This window comes from Sturnira hondurensis, unplaced genomic scaffold (assembly GCF_014824575.4).
Source record: "Sturnira hondurensis isolate 20B ecotype Veracruz unplaced genomic scaffold, ASM1482457v3 Scaffold0022017, whole genome shotgun sequence".
NCBI classification, from domain to species: Eukaryota; Metazoa; Chordata; class Mammalia; order Chiroptera; family Phyllostomidae; genus Sturnira; species Sturnira hondurensis.
Genome location: NW_028094648.1, coordinates 113713 through 133259, shown reverse-complemented (window position 1 = coordinate 133259; position 19547 = coordinate 113713). Strand labels below are relative to the sequence as shown.

Sequence of the window (19547 nt, the reverse complement as noted above, 5' to 3'; positions counted from 1 at the left end):
TTTTGTTAATTTTGTGTTTCTACCTCAGTATTTAACAATGGTCTTGGCCTGGCATTTGAGAGGAGAGAGAGCTGATGAAGAACGAAAACAGATCCAGAGTAGAGTCTTAAAAAAATCCCCTAATTTTCGTATGGGTGATAAATACGAGTGGTTCAATGTTACAAAATATTTCAAAAATGTACTTTATATTATTTTCTTAGAAAGTTGGATAGTGGAAAGCCCTTCGGTCTGTAAAGGGCTGTAACGCCCACAGTACAAGCATATGTATACGCTACCACTGGAAAGAAGAAATCTGGGCTGCAGGGGAAGCCTGCAGCGGAGAACCTGCACCATTGGACCCTCTGATAACAGGGTAGAGGGTAGGAAAGTACCTAGTGTGACTTTTTTTTTGTCATAATCCTGCTCCGAGTCAATTTCACTTCCCACATGGGGCTCTGTGGAGAAACCCCCAACCCTCAGTGTTCCCTGGCAGAGCCTGGGACACTGTGTCAGTCAGCTGGCGTTCAGGCAGAGCAGGTTAGTGTGCCTGGGCGGCCCTTGGATTACAGGCGGTATGAAGACAGTCAGAAACTCCTCCACGCCCTGAAAGGGGATGAGGCAGCTGCTGTGTCTCACTGGGTTAATACCCTAAGGGAACCACCGAGAGGTGGGGAGTACTCCTACTGTGGAGGCTTGTAGGGATGGTCAGTTTTCCTTGGGTAAAAAGGGAAATCACGGCCAGTACTCCAGTAGTCTGTGCCAGCAAGTACTGAATCAGGGGGCGGTTCAAAGGAATGGCAAGAACTTGTTCGGATCCATCTAAGATTTATCCCACTTGTTAACCTGTCTTAGGTCTCAGCTTTGGATGCCCTTGTCATTCTCGGGGGCCAAGTGAGAATCATGGAGACCAGAGGAGCCAGAGAATGGTACAAGTTCTCTTGCGTGTAGACTTGCCACAAATGCACTCCCCACATAGGAAATTACTTACTTTTTGTGTAAGCTACAAATGCTAACTGGTAAGGCTGCGCAGAGGGAAAGGAAACCCTAACAAGTAAACAAACATGTATCAAGGGAAACAAAAAAGTTACCCACATGAGTTACCCACAGTGAATACATTATTAGATGAGACTAAATTTACCAGATTGGAATATCTATCATCTCTTTGTGTATTTTTTACCATACTACCCCTCCCCAGTACCCAGTAATGGTAGGTTAATATTAGCAAGAAAAATAAATGAAGAAAAATTATCTTCAATTATTTAAGTGCTTCTCTGCGAAACATTTTATAGCAAATAGATTTATATTAGTATGGTCTTCCCAAACACCCATACAAAAATACTTCTCTATTTTCGACAATTTATTTTAAAATAGTTTATTTATTTATTTTTAGAGAGAGGGGAAGGGAAGGAAAAAGGGAGAGAAACATCAATGTGTGGTTGCCTCTCATGTACCCTCTCCCGGGGGCCTGACTTGGTTTACATCCCAGGTATGTGCCCTGACTGGGAATCGAACTGTTGACCCTTTGGTTTGCAGGCCGGTGCTCAATCCACTGAGCCACACCAGCCAGGGCACATATTTTTGACAATTTCTTATTAACATTAAAGTTAAAATTAGAATTGAGTTGAAGGAAAAGAATATTTTAAGAAGAGATAGTTTTTAAAGGGAATACTTAAAATTGAGCATAATCTGACCATTCCAGAACTCTTTATTGTCTCTTCTACCTATTTGTTTAATTCTTTTACTTTTTCAAACAGGTGCTGCAAACTAGGAATTTGTATTTGCTGTATACTTTTGTCATTTTCCAGTATGAATATAAGTGGAAATCATTAAGTCTTCCTATTCATCAGTTCACTTGCACCTATTATCAAGAAACATACAGTTAATTGTGTATAAAAGATGCTTCCAAGAAAGGTACTCTTTGTGGATGTTTGAATGTAGTTGAGAAAGTTTGTGGATTTTTTGGTAAATTCGGCAATTTAATAGCTCGGTATTTTGCTTTTTCTATCCTTTCCTTGCAAAAAAGACTGCAATATTTGTGATTCTTGTCCAAACTCTTGAGCAACATCTTGCTATCCTATTAATTTGAATATTCCCCTCACCTCACATCTCAGGTCATTCATCTGATATTCTCAGTTCAACTTGCAATGGAAACTGTGATGGTGGTATGCATATTTGAAATCCACAGATGAATTAATATATTTATTCAATAATTCAGTTTCCTTCTTGATTAAGTCAATTGCTAGAAGTATTAATAGGGTATCGTTGAATTTTGTCCCTTAGCACCTGGTGTAGGTGTTAATATGTAAATAAGCAAAAGAGCAGTTCCCAGAAGAGAGCAGGGGCGACCGACAGCTGACAGGAAGACACATCCATGCATAATGAAGAGCCGGATGCATCCCACTTTAGCTGTAGGACAGATAAGCACATTGTAGGTCTGTGAGGTTGAGGCAAAGGCAAGGTTAATTCTCATAAGGTCATCTTTTTCTATACTAACTGACTAATAATAAGATTCATTAGAATTGTTTAGCTTCTGGTTATATGACATTTAGATTTTGCATTTCTCCTATTTTATCATTTGAGAATAATCCTAGAGATGCCACAGAGAGACCTATTCTATATAAAGATACTTAATTTAAGGTATTTAATTTAATTGAATCATCTCTACTTTATGACTTATGAAATGTAGATTGATACTTTTAAATGCTTGAAAGTAGAAAACAATAGAGAAAAAGAAGATCCAGAGGAAAAAATGGGAGTATGGGAAACAATACTTTTTCTATGTATGTTTGCTGCAGTAAATTCTCAATAATTGTTATGAAGCCAGAGCACTAATGTAAATTAAACACAGCCCAGAGATGGACTTGATAGGACTTTCAGTTTTGTAAAGATACTAGATTCATTGACGAGGCAAACTATTTTAATGCTCACTATAGACAAAGACATCAAGTTCAGTGAACGGTAGTAGAGGAGGGAGAAAGACCTATAATAATGCTTACTCAGCATCAGGCATTGTTCTTAGAGGTTTATGGGAATTACCTCATTTGATTCTTGCACCTATTCTAGCTTTATGACTGACAAAAAGTGTGACACTGGTCACTGAGGTTAACTTGTACAGGGCTGTGTGGTTATTTTGTTAGCCAGAAGAGTTGAGGCCATCATGCTATAGCCAAGAAATGTAAGGCACATGAGAGCTTAACAGAATAAAGTGTATTGGTTCTATTTCTTCCTTATGTTCTAGTCTCAGGTGGTTTGGAAAGCCTTTCTTAGTGTGGTGCTTCAGCGGTCCAGGTTTCTTATATCTTGGAGCTATAATATTGTAGCTACAATATCAGGAATGCATATTTCTTAATATCGTCATGGAAGAGTTAGGAAGAGTAAGGAATTGCTCAGGAGGACTATGACCAGACCTGGAAAGGGCAAACATCTCTTTCCTTATACCCATTATCCATATCAGTCACATGGATCAAATTTATATTAAAGGAACCTGGAAAATGTAGCTGTTCTATGGACTCATGGGAGAAAATGGATTGGTGAACATCTGGCAAGTCTCTGCCACAGTTAATGTGTAGCATAGTCAAGATGTCAACCTAGACAGACGTACAGGGCCCACCCTCTTAACTTTGTGTTTCTTACAAAGAAATATTTACTATGCAATGTGGTAAATGATGCTAAGCAGAGAAATAAACACAGGAGAGCAAAATGAGGGTACCTTGTAGTCAGCCTGTCTTCTTTACACTCGTATCAAAATCGCATGCAACACAAGTTTGGCATTTGTTTTTCTGAATGAATCAGATGACATGTCAACACCACTCTTTGTTATAGAAGTGTTTCTTTGTAAAATAAAGTATTTTTATAATTTGCCAATCTTTTTTCTTATTTGATTGATGTTGCATTAGTTAATAATGGTTTCCCAGTCTTATTGCATGTTTTTTTTTATCCTGTTGATTATATGTCTAACCTAAAAAGGGGATAAACTCTTCTTGCTTTTTCCTTATTCAGTTTTAAAATAAAATGTACACATAAAATATAAACATCTACTAAGCCAATAAGATTCAAATTAATGTTAATTTAATATGACAGATAGGATTATTTTGCTGAAACTAAGTTGCTGTTCCCATTGTGACATTCCATTTAGATTGCTATATTGCTATTCCTTCTATTTCAACACGAGTCAATTGCTCTTGGCCTCTGTGACTTGAAATTTTCTATCCTTTTTTCCCCCTGTTTAAATAAGTGGGGAATATTTGTTCACTTAGCACTTTCTAGTATCGTTTTTACTTCAGTTAGCTTTGGTGCAAAATCCAGTATTTGTATGTTAAGTTGGGCTCTGTCTTGTATATGCCTGTGACATCTAAAGTTGAATTGCCCAGAGGCAGTTTAATTATACATATAAATGCAAATATGGGCACTAAAATTGTCTAACAGAACTCACAAATGTAGTGGATAATTTTTTTAGTATGAAACTCAAAGATTTCTATGAGTAATTGCGGACATATCCCTATACCTGTGCACCAACTGATAAGGAACGACTTAAGGTGTGGGTTCCTTAAAGGCAAAGAAATAGCTTCACTTGTTTTTCTTTGTTCTTTTTTAAGTAAAAATACAGGGTAAGTGTCTCCACAGAAGAAAAGGAACAGGGCTCTATTATTTGCTCCAGAGAAGCTGTGTGTAATACCAGACAGCTTGGAATTTAATTATTCATTTTCACTTTTTAGTACTTTATTGAACCTGCTTTGTTAACTTTATGCTCATTTGACATAAAATATTTTCTGGGATACATATGAAAATATAAAAAATGGGTTTGTTGAGCAGGCATTTTAAAATTTATGTTATATATAATGCTATAAGCTGATATTTTGATGGATATCTGAAATAATAGAAATTTCTAGTCTAATAAAAGTTCATAGTCTGTTGTTTTTAGGGCTCTGAATTTTCTGAAATCAAAATAACATATTATTCAAAGAAACAAGGATTGAAGCCTGAATGAGAATTTAATCTCACAATACCTCTTTCTTCAGTTTCTTTTCTACTTTTTTTTATATTTCCCCCACATTTCTTTCCTTTATTCCCTAGTCCTTACTTTCTCTTTTTCCTTTGCTTCTTCAGTAAAAAAAAAAAAAAAAAGATATGAAATGCATACTGTTTGTTTAGCATTATGCTAAGAACAGGGGATTCATAGATGTACAGGAACAGTCTTGGATTTCAAGGAGATTTCAGTCTATCAAGTGAAGTAGGAGAAAAACAATCACTAAAGCACTGAGGTGATGGGCTAAGTGCTATAACAACTAAATTAAATGGAGAGGGTTAAGTGAAGGTCAAGGCAAGTCTAGAGGCTAAATAGGGGTGAAAGGGCTTTTAAAAAACACTCTCTTAGATTTGAGTCTTTAAGGGTGTGTAGGCTATGCGGGTGGTCATGAGACCTTGGGATGAAAGACACTGTGGGCCACACAACAGATTAAAAACAGTAGGTACAAATAGGGATTGTCTTTTAAATACGCCAGTTAGTTCTGTTGGGCCTCTACTGATGGGGTTACAGCAAGCACTTGAAGTGTTTAATAAACAAGGAGGTATCTCGATCTTCTCCCCAAATATTTAATTAGATCTGTATCAGGACTGAGGTGTCATCATTTTAAACAACGCTCATTGTTTCTCAAGCAGATAGTCCAAAGACCATGGCTTTATAAACTCTGTCACATTTGGTTTTTAAAATATAATAATAGGCCTGCAGTTGTACTTGGGTATAAAGGTTGAATAAGTTAAATTGTTCTTCATAAGTGAGTGAGAAGAATTGTTGGGTAGAGTGGATCGGGGCTGTGGGAACACATTTCTGGAGAAACACGTTTGAGAAGAGAGAAATCTCTGAGAATGTGAAAAGTAGGAGTGCTTCCTGAGGTAAAATGAGTTGTAAAAAATTGTGGAAGTTATAGCAGTGCAGGAGATCAAGGACAATAATATATATATAGTCAACTTGAAGTGTTTGTGTTGTTTTAATTAAAGGAAAAAAAACTTCCTTTCTCCACCAAATCTTAAGTGGAAACTCCTGCACAAACATAGTTTGCTTAGTGTATGTGATTTTTTGAAGAAATTTGAAAAGATGTTCTGCCAGTAATATGCTACAGCCAGACTGTGTATTAGAATGAAAGAACCAGTTTGTAAATTTTCAAGGATTTTCTGGGATGGTGGTTAAACACAGCAATTATTAAAAATTAAATTATATAAACATATAAGCAAGTAAATCACATTGAAAACAAAGTTAAAAAATACTGAAAACATATCATTTGCTAATTCTTTACCATTATTTCTACCATCATCTAGTACTATTATCATTGTTTTGTGGTTATTATCGTCAATTGTATCTCTATGCCCATGTAGAAATGGTGCAGAATAGCTCATCTCTTCAACTCTCCATTCTGTGTACTGATACACAGAAATTAATCAGTGCAAGAATTTATAGCATGAAAATTGTCAAGCATTACAGAGAAACAATAGACTGTTTGTTTGTTTAGAGAGTTGCTTGTCAAACATTTATCTGAATGCAACTGTCCTACTGGACTATTTTCTATTTCTTTCTTCCTTTCCTCCCTCCCTCCTTCCCTCTCTCCCTCCCTTTCTTCTTCTTCCTTTCTCATTTCGCTAATCTCTTCCCTCTTTCACTTCCTCCCTTTCTTTCACTGTGTCTCCTTCTTTCTTTCCTTCTTTTTATCCCATCCAACCTTTATTCTTATCTTCTATTGCTATAGATTGTCCCGTTTGTGTTTGGGAACCACCCGCATGTACTGATAGCCTGGCTACTTTGGATAAGGTTGTTCAGTAGAGCATAGGACTTAGGGCCAACCAATCCACACATCCACACATTTTGTGCTCAGCCACATTTGATTCAGGGTGATGTACTTGACTCAAGTCAGATGAGTCACAGTTGTAACTTTTGCTTAAAATTCTAGGATGTCTATTTGGAAGATCTAGGAAACAGTCAATTTCTTTTCCTCTGTATGTGATTCTCCAGGGTAGTAGCTTGGGGGTCACTGGAAGTAATTGAGTGGCTATGAGGAAAGATGGGTTGAGATTGAAACCAACACTGGAAAAGGAACTAAAAACAGGAAAGTGAAGTGGGTCCTGATCATGTCACTTGAGCCCTAGGCTAAGCTACATCTGGACTATTCACTTCCTTGAGTTAATAATTTTTTTTTCATCAAGTGCATTTGGGAAGGTTTTCCGGCTTTAGTTATATGAAACCTAACTGAAACAGATTGAGCCTCTGTCTTGGTCCAAATAGCACAAAACAGTTATCATTCCTATGGCCTGGTGGGATAATCAGGAATCAGGAGAAGCAAGAGTCCAGACAGAGCCTGTGCTGACAGCAAGAACACACATGTGGAAAAAACCCTGAGCTCTCAGAATTAGCACTGGTGATGATTATACGACTTACTGTGTTTCACTTTGTTGTCCATTGATACTTGGCTTTAAAAAGGTGATTACTTTTAATTTTGCTCTTATGAAGTTATAGAATCTGTATTCTTGTTTTGTTTTATGAATTTTTGTCTTCAGAGTTAGTTAAAAGAAAAATATCTTGAGGTCAAAGACCATATACATGTTTTTAACTTCGCGTCACTTGATGTGTTGCTTTGAATTAGCAAGTGTCCAATAGTGTTGTTGACTGACTAATCAAACCTTATTGCATCTCAGAGAGAAATATTATAACTTCAAAATTTTCCTGCATTTCCATTATTTACTTTATGACTTTTTTGAAAATTATATATTACCTAAAGTGTCTCAGCTAAAAAATGGATAGTAAATTGGGCAAATTAGATCAATAACCTCTATCTATGATAAATTATAAGAAGGAGATTAGAGGAAATTATAGAAAATAAATTCTCCTGTTAAGAAGTTCATGCATTAAGTGGATTAAAACAGTTTATTCCTAGGGTAACCACGCATTTCTAGTGTGTCTTTTATGCTGGTGAAATTATTAATAGCACTGTTGTAACAGGGTGTAGCCAAGAGGGGGGCCCAAAAAAGGGATTTGGAATGGGGTCCAGAACTCAGGGTGTCCAGGAAATATTAGAAAGGCAAATAAGATGTCTTCACCTCTTACCACCCCCCTCCACAGGTGTCAGGGGGAAAGGACAAATGGAGAGGGGCCATTGAGAGCTGTTTTGCATAGCAACAGTTCCGCCAATAACCTCTAGAATGGTCATTTAACATATCTATAACCTTTAACAGGTTTCATAGATATGGTAAATAACTGTGGCCATGATTTGAGTCAGGGAGAAAGGAGTGACTTCCACCCAAGATGTAACTGGGAGGCAACTCCCAGCCCCCATTACATCTCCTGTGTGAGAGCTTGGAGATGATTGACTCCATGCCATGGGGCCACACCTGCCCAGACTCAGTATGGCAGCCCAGTGAACCTGGAATATATGGGAGTCCTGGTGGGTGTAGCTGATTGTGGGAGGAGTCGGAGATGGGGCTGAAGAGGAAGACTGGCGTGGGGATTTAAAAACGCAGACGTGGCAGCCATTGAAGAGAGAACCGCGGGTTTTGGGCCAGAATGGGGACTTCCACAGCCATGTGAGAGAATCACCTCCTAGCTTTAGCAAAGAGAACCACGTGGCTTTGCCAGAGTGGGGACCCCTGTAGCTTTGGTAAAAGAGGACCATTCGACTTTGTGGTGCTCCCTTTGGCTGCATGGTCTGGGAAGCAAGAGAGATTTTTGCCTGGAAAATGGGTACAAAGAACTCTTGCCAGTGGACCATGAGAAGGTGCCACATGGCTTTGGGGTATTTGGAGATCCTGCCTGGATGGTGACACAGCTCACGGTGCCAGCGACCTGAAACACAGACATGTGCTTCTTTTCTTGAGATACGGTACCCCGAATTAGGGCAGGGGGGAAGGAAGCGCTGTGGGTGTCTTTGGTTATCCTAAAGGACTTTGATATTTTAATGAGGACATTGGGTCACTACTTTAAGTCTGTAGAGCTTTAAATAAACCTTTCCTTTCCTTTTCACAAGTCTCTGGCATTGAGAGACGTCTTTCCTCTGGTGGCAGACAGACGAGACCAGTAGGTGGTCAGAACAGTATTAGTATACTATCCTTGGGAGGGGCCCCTGTTGGTCTGTAACACTGTCTTTATCTCAAAGATGTCGCAGTGTGGAATGATAAATTCCTTTCTCCAGCCATTACTCCAAAAGTGCCCAAACCTAGATAGTGATTTGAATTATCTGCGGGAAGTATTTTTAAATATTATAACATGTTTTAAATACATAAAATAATATAAAATAACAGTAACATTTATATAAAAATTTGACAAATGTTAACATATTTTAAATTAACATATTTTCTTTAACTCTTGTTTAAAGATAAACAATACTGTAGTTAGAAGAATTTCTTATTCTAGAAGAAGAATTAAAGAATCTCTTATCCCCATCCCACTTCATTTTCATCCTCACCAGAGGTCACCATTAAAATATTGGCATATGTCCTACTTACGTAGGTATGCTTTATTTGTATTTTGATTCTGACTATCAAAGAGTACACTGTAGTAATTTGCATATAGTTTAGTATATTTATATATGCAAAAGTTACTAAAATGAACAAATATGTGTATGTTCCTATGGAAACATTAAAAAAATATAGGTTTCTCTAGGTTATTGACTCAGAATGTTTTGGGGTTGTTGTCAGAAATATATATTGTGCTGTGAAGACTCCGCCATTCCAAAAGACTTGGAAAATTTGATTATTGTCAGATCTCAAACTAATTTACAATGTTTATTTAGGTTTAAAATATCTGGTTTCGTCAGCTAGAGATTCAGTATTGAATATGAGCAGTAAATATCTCATGATGAAATCTGATAACATTAATCTGGTCAATTTTTCAGTGATCTTTTAAAATATAGCCTGGTATTTTTTCCCTTTATAATATTAGCATATTAGTTTTTGGGAGTGAGAGAATTATAGAATTTGCACCTATTACTTCAATTCCCAGATGGAAGTAGGCCAATTAAATTATGTAGTGGTCAGCACAGACAATATATTAAAAATTAAATGTAACTGATATGTGAATAAAAATGATGCTGATATGTAACTGAAATTCAGGAAAGGTCAAAAACATTTTGCATTTTGGAAACCATTAATGGTTTCAGAGACTAAGTTTAGACAAAATGTCCTTAATATACTGAATAAAGGAAAAAACATTATGGAAAGTACCAAATTGGGCTTTCAGAATAGAAATAATTAAAGTAAAGTATAAAGGTATAAACCATAGTAGATCATTGATTTCTGTAGACACTGGAATGTACTTATTTTCAAAGAGCTCATTAAACTTATTGAAATTCTTACTGTATCATACATTTGACTTCCTTAATCATTGAAGGTTTGGTTTCTCTAACCAAAACCAACTGCTCCGTTGTGCTCTGATTATACAGTGTTTATACATTTCTCTTTCAGTCCTAAAGTAAGTTGTAGATTCGCCTCCTACAGTGCTACTAATGTTAGAAAGCAATGCAGAAGATAAACTTTGAGATTTTGCCAGACCATTTCAAATGACATATCTTAAATATTCATATGTATATGGTATGAAACTTCTCTGACCAAGTCTCGCTACCATCCTTCGTCAACCAGTCAGAAATCAGAGTTTATTGGAAAGACAGGGACACATTCCCCAAATTTCCACAAAAGATCCAACAGCCTCTCTCTCTGTTTCTGAAACTTACAGTGAATTTGGCACCTCATCTTTTTACTTAGTCTTTTGGAGTCTCGAGATAATAGAAAGGGAATAATGGAATGGATAGGATAATTTGGGAAGAAATTGTGTTTGCAAGCAATCAAATAAATCACCCTCTCAGGAAGACAGCAATAGAAAAGCTTTTGGCTCTAACAATGGGATAAAGGTAAGCATTCAAAATGACACAACCAAGGCTAATGCAGATAATAGCTTGTCCATCATGGCAATTGTTGCCAATTAATGTTAACAGAAGTGTATAGAATTTCATAATATTGCTGGTAGCCATGGCTGGAATATTGTTAATCTTACTACACGTGTCCTTTATAAAACACCTAGGATGAAAAAGTGGGGAAAAATTAAATCAATGCTTTTTTATTGATGATAAGGGAGATCTTAGTTGAGAATCACTTTTTTAAAGAAATGTTTTAGAAGAAAAATAAGTGGTTTCACATTTCCCTTTATTATCCAGATGGTGCTCAATTGTGGTCTCACAAAAGTTTTGACCTCATTAATCTACTAATTAAATATTACAAGTGCCTGGATCTGTATGAAGCACTGGAGATATAGAAGTGATTAAGACAGTTGAGCCCACTGCTAATTATAGTACTTTGTGCTAAGAATACTTCAGGGGAATTACCAAGTATTATGGAAACATGTAAGAAATTCACTAACTCGGGCCTAAGGGTAAGAATATGCTTGTTGGGGGAAGAGAGAACTAAGTGAAGAACTGGAAGAAAAGTGAAAGTTCAGCTAAACGAGCAGGGAGGATAAGAGGGATGCCTGTGTTCAAGTCCCCTTAAAATTAAAAGTATGTGCAAAGACCTATAATAAGGATAATATGCTTAATACCTAAAAGAAGTTTGCTTTGAAGGAATCTGAAGAGGGGCAGGCAATGAGACTGGTCAGAAATATCTTGCTGGTAAATCATGAAATGATTTTAATATTTGATATTTGAATTTTATTATAGAAGCTGTTAGTAGTTATTGAAGACTAGGCATGGTGAGACTTGAGATTTAGGGAGATTGTTTTGAATCATCGTGGAGAATGGGTTAAATGGAGGTACAGATGGCAGTGGGGGGAGCCTTCGGTACTCCAATGACACCTAAATAAGGGTGTGACAGATGAGAGAAACTGGCAGATGTGATAGATTTCAGGGACAGTACTGACAACTGTCAGGGGTAGTTTTGGCAATCAATTTGGTGATTAAGTGGATGAGGTAGATGGTGAAGGGGTAAAAGGAATTAAGAGTAACCTGTAAGTTGAATATCACACTATAGGTAGGTGGGAACACTGTGTTGTGGTGCCCTTGATTGTCGGGGCCTAAAGATAGCGGATGCAATCTATCAAGATCGCACCAGGAGGGCTTGGCTGAGGCAACCCAAACAGGATATTGCAGCCAAGCCAGGTGGCCCCACCCTTGGGGGCATCCCTGGATCACGAGTACTAACTACCAATCAAGATGCTGATCACGCGCCCACCTACCAATCGTCGCCAGGAGCATGCAGTGAGCATGCACAGGACAACCTATCAGGACCACTTCCCCTCTTCCCCGCCCTCTATATAACAGCCCCGCCTAAAATAAAATTTGCAGCTTGATCAGAATCCTTTGTCTTGCTGCCTTTCTCCGCACCTCTTGTTCCCATCCCTATTCATCCGTTTCAGGTAGACTCCGGACCCCCGTTGACTGTTCCGCGGGACGGAACACTTGATGATACAGACAGTACTAAAGCAGAAGATTATGAAAGATGCTACAAATTGAGTGAGAAGCAAATGTTTGATTTAGGTGATTGTGTGTGAGTTTCTCTCATTATATTTATGAGAGTCACTAACATTTAGGTATTAACTAAATCTATAGGAATGAGTGAGACTTTATAGTACGTGGAATAAAAAAAGACAAAGGTTCAGCATGAGGTTTCCCTGGGAAAAAAACATTTAGCAGAAAAGCATATTTCAAAAAGGAAAAGCTGGGAATGTGGAACAAAAATAGAAAATAGAAAACTTGGGAAGAATTAGGAAACGTAGAAAGGTTTGTTATGAGATGCAGCTTCCATAGAATGTAGTGGAGGCCAATGAAATCAAGATTTTTTCCCCCTTAACCCTGTGAGACTAAAATTTGCAGCTCAATCTCCCAATCTTGTTTTCTGGAAAAGAAATGATATTGGGGCAAAATCAGCCCTAAGTATGGGGCTCACTCTGCTAATTCTTATGAACAAACTCTTTTCTAGCACAGCTAAGAATTTTTATATTCAGTTGGTCCAACTTGTAAAGTCAGAGCATTGGTCAAAACTTTCTAGACAATGGAAATTACTGACAGTGGAATTATTCTGGAAATTTAATTTTTTCTTTTGCAGAGTGGTTAGATATTATAGGGACTCAGTTAGATCTAGGGATCTTAGCTACAATTTGTCTCCTTACAAGCACCCAAGTGATGAATTTCTGATTCCATGGGCCAAAGAAACCTATTCTCAGGCAGATTATTAATTAAAATCAGATTTTGAGGCCTCTAAAGCTATAATGGTTTTGCTCAGTGAATTTATATTCCTTTCCTGATAATCTTCCTCTATTTACCCCCAAGAGAAATCCTTCTTCCCTTCCTCCCTCCCTCCCTCCTTTTCTTCTTTCTTCCTCTTCTCTCCTCTGCTTCCTTCCAAATAATTCATGCCCTGGGCAACTATACTGTTACAAACCAAAATAACCAAATACCTGAGTACAGTGCCCTCAGGAGAAAGAGAGCAAACTGTCGGATTCTTATATCATCTAAAAAGGAATTTTTGAATTAGCTGCAGTATTTATGATATCAGTTAGAAGACTGAACTTTCTTGTCTTTCTTTTTTGTAGTGTTGTAACAGGGTGCAGCCAGGAGGGGGGGCCAAAAAGAATTTGGAATGGGGTCCAGAGCTCAGGGTGTCCAGGAAATATTATTAAGATGTCCTCACCCCACCCAGGTGTCAGTTGGGGGAAGGGACAAATGGAGCAGGGCCATTGAGAGCTGTTTTGCATAGCAACAGTTTTGCAGCTAACCTCTGGAATGGTCATTTAACATATCTATAACCTTTAACTGGTTTCATAGATATGTTAAATAGCTGTGGCCAAGTTTTGAGCCAGGGAGAAGGGAGAGGCTGGTACCCAGGATGTAACTGGGGCTGATTCTCTAAGTTACAGTGCCTGCTTGAGAGCTCGGAGTGGATTGGCTCTAGGACATGGGGCCATACTTGCCCAGGTGAAAAAGGAGAGCCACGCTGTTTTGGAAGAAGGCAGACGCAGCAGCCATTGGAGGGAGAGCCATGTGGTTTCAGCAGAGTAAGGGTCCCCTCTTGCAGTTACGAAAGAGAGAGCCATGTGGTTTTGGCAGAGTGCAGACCCCCTCTTGCCTAGGTGAAAGGGAAAACCACGCAGCTTTGCCAGAATGGAGATCCCTACAGCCAGGTGAAGAAGAAAGACACGTGCTTTTGGTGGAGTGCGGACCCCTGCAGCTTTGGTAGAAGAGGCCCCCTGCAGCTTTGGGGCACCCCCTTTGGCCGCTTGGCCTGGAAAGCAGGAGAGACTTTGATTGGAAAACTTGGTACAAAGAACTCTTGCCAGTGGAAGGTGCCACATGACTTTGGATTAATTGGAGATCCTGNCCTGGGGGGGGGGGTGAGGACATCCTAATATTTCCTCCAATATTTCTGTACACTTTGAGTTCTGGACACCATTCCAAATCTTTTCTGGCCCCCCCCCCTTGGCTGCACCCTGTATCAATACCAGTGGCCTGAAAAAATGGACGTGTGCTCTTTTCCTGATATATGGTACCCAGAGTTAGGACAGGGGGTGAAGGGAGTGCTCTGTGTGTGTGAGTGTGTGTGTGTGTGTGTGTGTGTGTGTAGGTGTATACCCTAAAGGACTTTGATATTTTAATGAAGGCATTAGGCCTGAATAGCCTTAAATAAACCTTTCCTTTCCTTTTCACAAATCTCTGGCATTGAGAGATGTCTTTCCAATTGGCAGTGGACAGAAGAGCCCAGTAGGTATTAGTACACTGTCCTTGGGATGGGCCCCTATTTTTCGTAACAGTTTATTTGGCATCCCTTGGTGGGCCAAGTATTGGCCCCCCTTGGACCTCTTGTTCGGTAACATTATCACTAAAGTTATGCCTGGACAACAGGGGTGCCACTGTTTTCATAAAAGTGTATGTGCACGGGGGTTACAAAAATAGTTCCCTTATATGGAGCCCGAGTGTATCTGGCACAGTGCTAGGCTGATGGTACTCATCATTCTCATCTTTAGTTAAGTATTATCTGTTCAAATGAGAAACCCGAGTTTCAGAAGTTTAAGCGACTTGTCCAGGTCCAAGTTATAAAGGGGGTTTCTCATTTTTCAAGTTGGCCAAAGAAATTCTTGGAGAAACTGTATTGTTATCTCAGGCTACAAACTCAGTTTTGGGATGAGAAAGAAGGTACTATTTTAGTTATCTGGTAGTGATGGAAAACAGAGGAAAAAAAGAGGCTCGGCCTATTGGTGCTAATAAAACAAAAGACCTGAAGTACACACACTTAGAAAGTATTCTCCGGAGTCAGGCAAAGTCTTCAGTCTCATCTTTGGCTATATATTTCATTTTTGTGAATTTTCTGACTTTTCCAAACTTGCCTTTAGTCACAGAGGCAAGTTTTTCTGGGCCCTGCACCCAGTTGGAAACAATAAGTCACTTGCAGTTTGTTCGTACCAGGCTCAGAACTGTCGTTACTCAGCCTAAAGCTTGGACTCCAGCAGTGGCAATGGTGTGAGGGGGTACTACTGACAAACAATACAAACGGCCCTGGCTGGTGTAGCTCAGTGGACTGAGTGTGGGCCTGTGAACCAGAGGATCGCGGTTTGATTCCCAGCCAGGGCACATGCCTGGGTTGCAGGCCAGTTCCCAGCACGGGACTCATGAGAGGCAACCATACTTTGATATTTCTCTCCCTCTCTCCTTTCCTTCCCCTCTAAAGATAAATAAATAAATAATAAATAAAAAAAACAATACAAACGGTTGAGTAGTTCTGGGCAATAACTGTACATTTTAACCCTCTGGCTACTCTAAGTGATGAATGTGAACCTTATCATCCAGGATGAGTTCCTGTTTATCTTAATCTTCCTCAACAGCATAATATATGTTTCTCTAGGATATATATTACTTATATTGCCAAAAGTTAATTTCATACCAGGACGTACGTACAGTGAACAAAAGCAGTGTTATTGCTTTTCACAACTTTTGTTTAGATAAATGTAATTATAATTTTAGTGTCACCAAAATAAGTTTGCAAAATTTAAACTTGCCTTTGCAGATTCATATTTAAAATTAAGAAATGTATATGCAAATCTCAAGGTGAAAGGGTGTTGTGATGATATGGTGTCATCTACGCCCGACTGTTTGTTACTTTGAGTCATGATTTTCACAGCTTAGCCTCTGAAATGAAACATTTGTTTTAAAGGTAACATCTCAATGACACTATCATCTATAACAAAGTTTTAGGGAAAGAAAAACAGTGTAAGGTGAGAAACACTGAAACATTTATGTTAGACACTCACAAGTTTTACAAAGAAATCTCTAAAGACTGCATACGTGTCAGGCTGCATCCCTGAAACAAGACGGTGCCGTCATCCTGGGGGTTTATTTGTTCTGCAAGTTCAGGATTCAGGGAAGGACAACTTTTTTGGTAAACATCCTCTGGCAGTTGATGTTTGGAGAACAAATAAACCTACAGTTTTATATTGCTTTATTTTAGCTCCAGGAAGGTATTAAGTATTACTGTAATAATCTGCTTGTGTTTGGTATCATGTCTTTGCTTATATAATACCATAACAGTTGTATTAATAATGACTAAAAATGTGATCCCGTTAAACTGTTTGTGTCAAGCTGTGGTTTGCCCTACAGTGCTACTATCATTTCCATTTTTGTTATGCGGTACAAGGTAGCATAGTCTCAAGCAAGTCATTGACAAATGTTCTTAATTTCATTGCTGGGACTGTTATTAAATGTTGCAAGGAAAATGTTCACATCGTGAGATGTTTGTCTCAGTAGACCAAGTTGTGAAGTCAATTATGAATTTCTATTAGCTATAAGATGGTTTGACTTCAAAAAAATCTCACATGGAAGAGGAGTTAAAATATACATAACTGATAATTTATACATATACTTCCACTGTGAGTGGGCATTCTTCTACCACCTATGTCCCCAAGAATCTCCTAGAACCAGTGGTGAAAGTAAAAAAACTGAGTAAGGTCCACCTTCACCTTGTAGCTGGCACAGAGAGTCAAATCTACCTATCCAACGTATTCAGAACTCTAAGGAATTATTTTGCTTTGGATTTAAATCTTCTACTTATAATGGGTGGTAACTAAAGGGAGAAAGAATTGTGAAATTCTATCCTCATGATTCAGTGATCTCTGTACTAGACTATAAGATTTACTACCACTAACAACAAAAGAAGACAGGAAAAGAAAAATGTATATATTCTGTATATTACAATAATTTGTGCTGATTATTATATAAATGTAATTAAATATGCATGTAAAAATGTGTGCATGTGTATGTACGTTTTAATTGAATCAAAGAATAGAATACGTTACTTTGTTTTAGTAAAAGAGACTGAAATTTCAAGTAACTGCAAGACCCTCTCTCCTTCCCTTAAGCCAAAGAGGTTAAAAGTTAAAGGAGGTAATAGGTATTTTTATCTATGCATTTTTCAGCTCTTTGATGTTATTCCTAATCTTTGCAGTTCTCCCAGATATTTTTTTTTTTGCTTTATTACTTTGGCATAGAAGTGTGGTTTCAGAAGCTTCTACTTGCCTTTTTCTTTGAAAATAATCTACACTTCATGGGTTAGGGAACCAATATGATTATATTGACAGCCGGCTAAGAGCACCAAGAGAACATATCAGACTGAATGGCACTGATTATTTGACCCTCATAAATTGGCACTTTCACTGCTGGAGCACCGAAATACCTCATGTGCCCAGAAATTCATTGTTAGTTTGGAGCCCAGTGGTGGTAGGCTGAATAATGCCCCCCCGCCCCCATAAGTACCCATACCATACTCTCCAGAACCTGTGAATACATCAGAGAATTAAGTACGTAGATAGAATCAATGTTGCTAATTACCTGACCTTAGGATGGGAAAAGACAATGTATTATTCAGGTGGGTCCAATATATCACAAGGTCCCCTGTGAAGTGGAAGAGAGAGGCAGATGATGGCATCAGAATGATGTGATGTGAGAAAAACTTGACCACGCATTGCTGGCTTTGAAGACAGAATCGGGTCAGGAACCAAGAACTGTGGGAAGCTTCTAGAAGCTGGAAAATCGAGAAATCAGATTCTCTCCTAGAGACCTCAGAAATGAAGTCCCACTCACATATTTGTATTTTATTTTATTTTGTTACTATATACACATGTAAATTTATTTTAAAATTATATTGAATTCAATATTATATTAGTTTCCAGTGTACACACAGTGATTAGACATTTATGTACCTTATGAAGTGATCAACACACTAAGTATACAATGTTACTGATCATGTTCCCTACACTGCACAATATACCCACATGGCTTATTCTGTAACTAGCAATTCACACTTTTTAGTCCTCTTCAGCTTTTTTTGTCCATTCCCTCATCCACCTTTTAGGCAACCATCAATTTGTTTCTGAGTTTATTTGTTTATTTATGAGTTTGTTTCTGTTTTGTTTTACTTTTTAGACTTCACATATAAATGTGACCACATGGTATTTTGATTTCAGCCCAGTGAGACCCATTTCAGACTCCCGATTTTCAGAGCTTTGAGTTTGTGTAATTTGTTACAGCAGCAATAGAAAACAACTACAGAGCCCATGTCATATAAATCCCGGAAAGTCTAGACGTTTCTCTTTTCCCAATGTGCAGTTAGCTTGGTTAATATTGACAAGTTCTTTTGTGAAAGAAAATGTATAGCAAGAACTTATGATGCTGTTTATTTCTTTCTCATGGGTACCCATTCTCTTCATTCACAGAGTTCTCGGTCTTCAAACTGACTTAGGGGCTTTAATTCTCTATTTTGATTGCTCTAGTCAGGCATTATTCATCTGAACTAGACATTTTTCATGTACACTAAATAGTGGGCCTTGTTGGGCTTTTCTTATCTAGATTGATCTTAGAGACCAGTGAATGTGTACTCATGTTAAACAGTTCTGCCCTGGCTGGTGTAGCTCAGTGGATTGAGCGCGGGCCTGCAAACCACACAATCGCCATTCGATTCCCAGTCAGGGCACATGCCTGGGTTGCAGGCCAGTTCCCAGCAGGGGACTCATGAGAGGCAACCATACATTGATATTTCTCTCCTTCCCTTCCTCTCTAAAGATAAAAAAATAAAGCATATTAAAAAACAGTTCTGTAAATACTCTGCCATTAGTGTTTATGGCAGCCCCAGCACTCTCCTTACCTCCACAGGTAAGTGCTGCTACTTGGCCTCATCCTTGGAGCGTGTGATCCTCCTGGAGTTCATTTCAATGACACTCTCTCCCATCTTCATCTCCTCCAGGAAGTCACCATCATCGTTTTTAAAAGTGCCACCGATGTTATTCTTAGTGACTTTATGAAGTGAGGCCTAAGGTCTTATGCAGCCTTAGTCAGATTAGGCTACTACAGTAAAAGACTAAAAACTGAGTGGCTGAAACAACAAATGTTTATTTCTCACTGTTCCGGAGGCTGGGAAATCCAAGATCAAGCTGCTGGCAAATGCTGTGTCTGAGGAGAGTTCTTTCCCTGGCTTGCAGGTAGCTGTGCTATTGCTGTATCCTGAAGTGGCACCTATGCACAGGTGCACACATATGAAGAGATATGAAGAGACAGAGAAAA

General features: G+C 38.4%; 1 pseudogene; it reads left to right on the top strand.

The window, feature by feature from the left end:
- The first annotated feature begins 426 nt into the window (after positions 1-426).
- Positions 427-19547, top strand: part of LOC118978589 (40S ribosomal protein S27-like) — a 66892-nt pseudogene continuing 47771 nt past the window's right edge.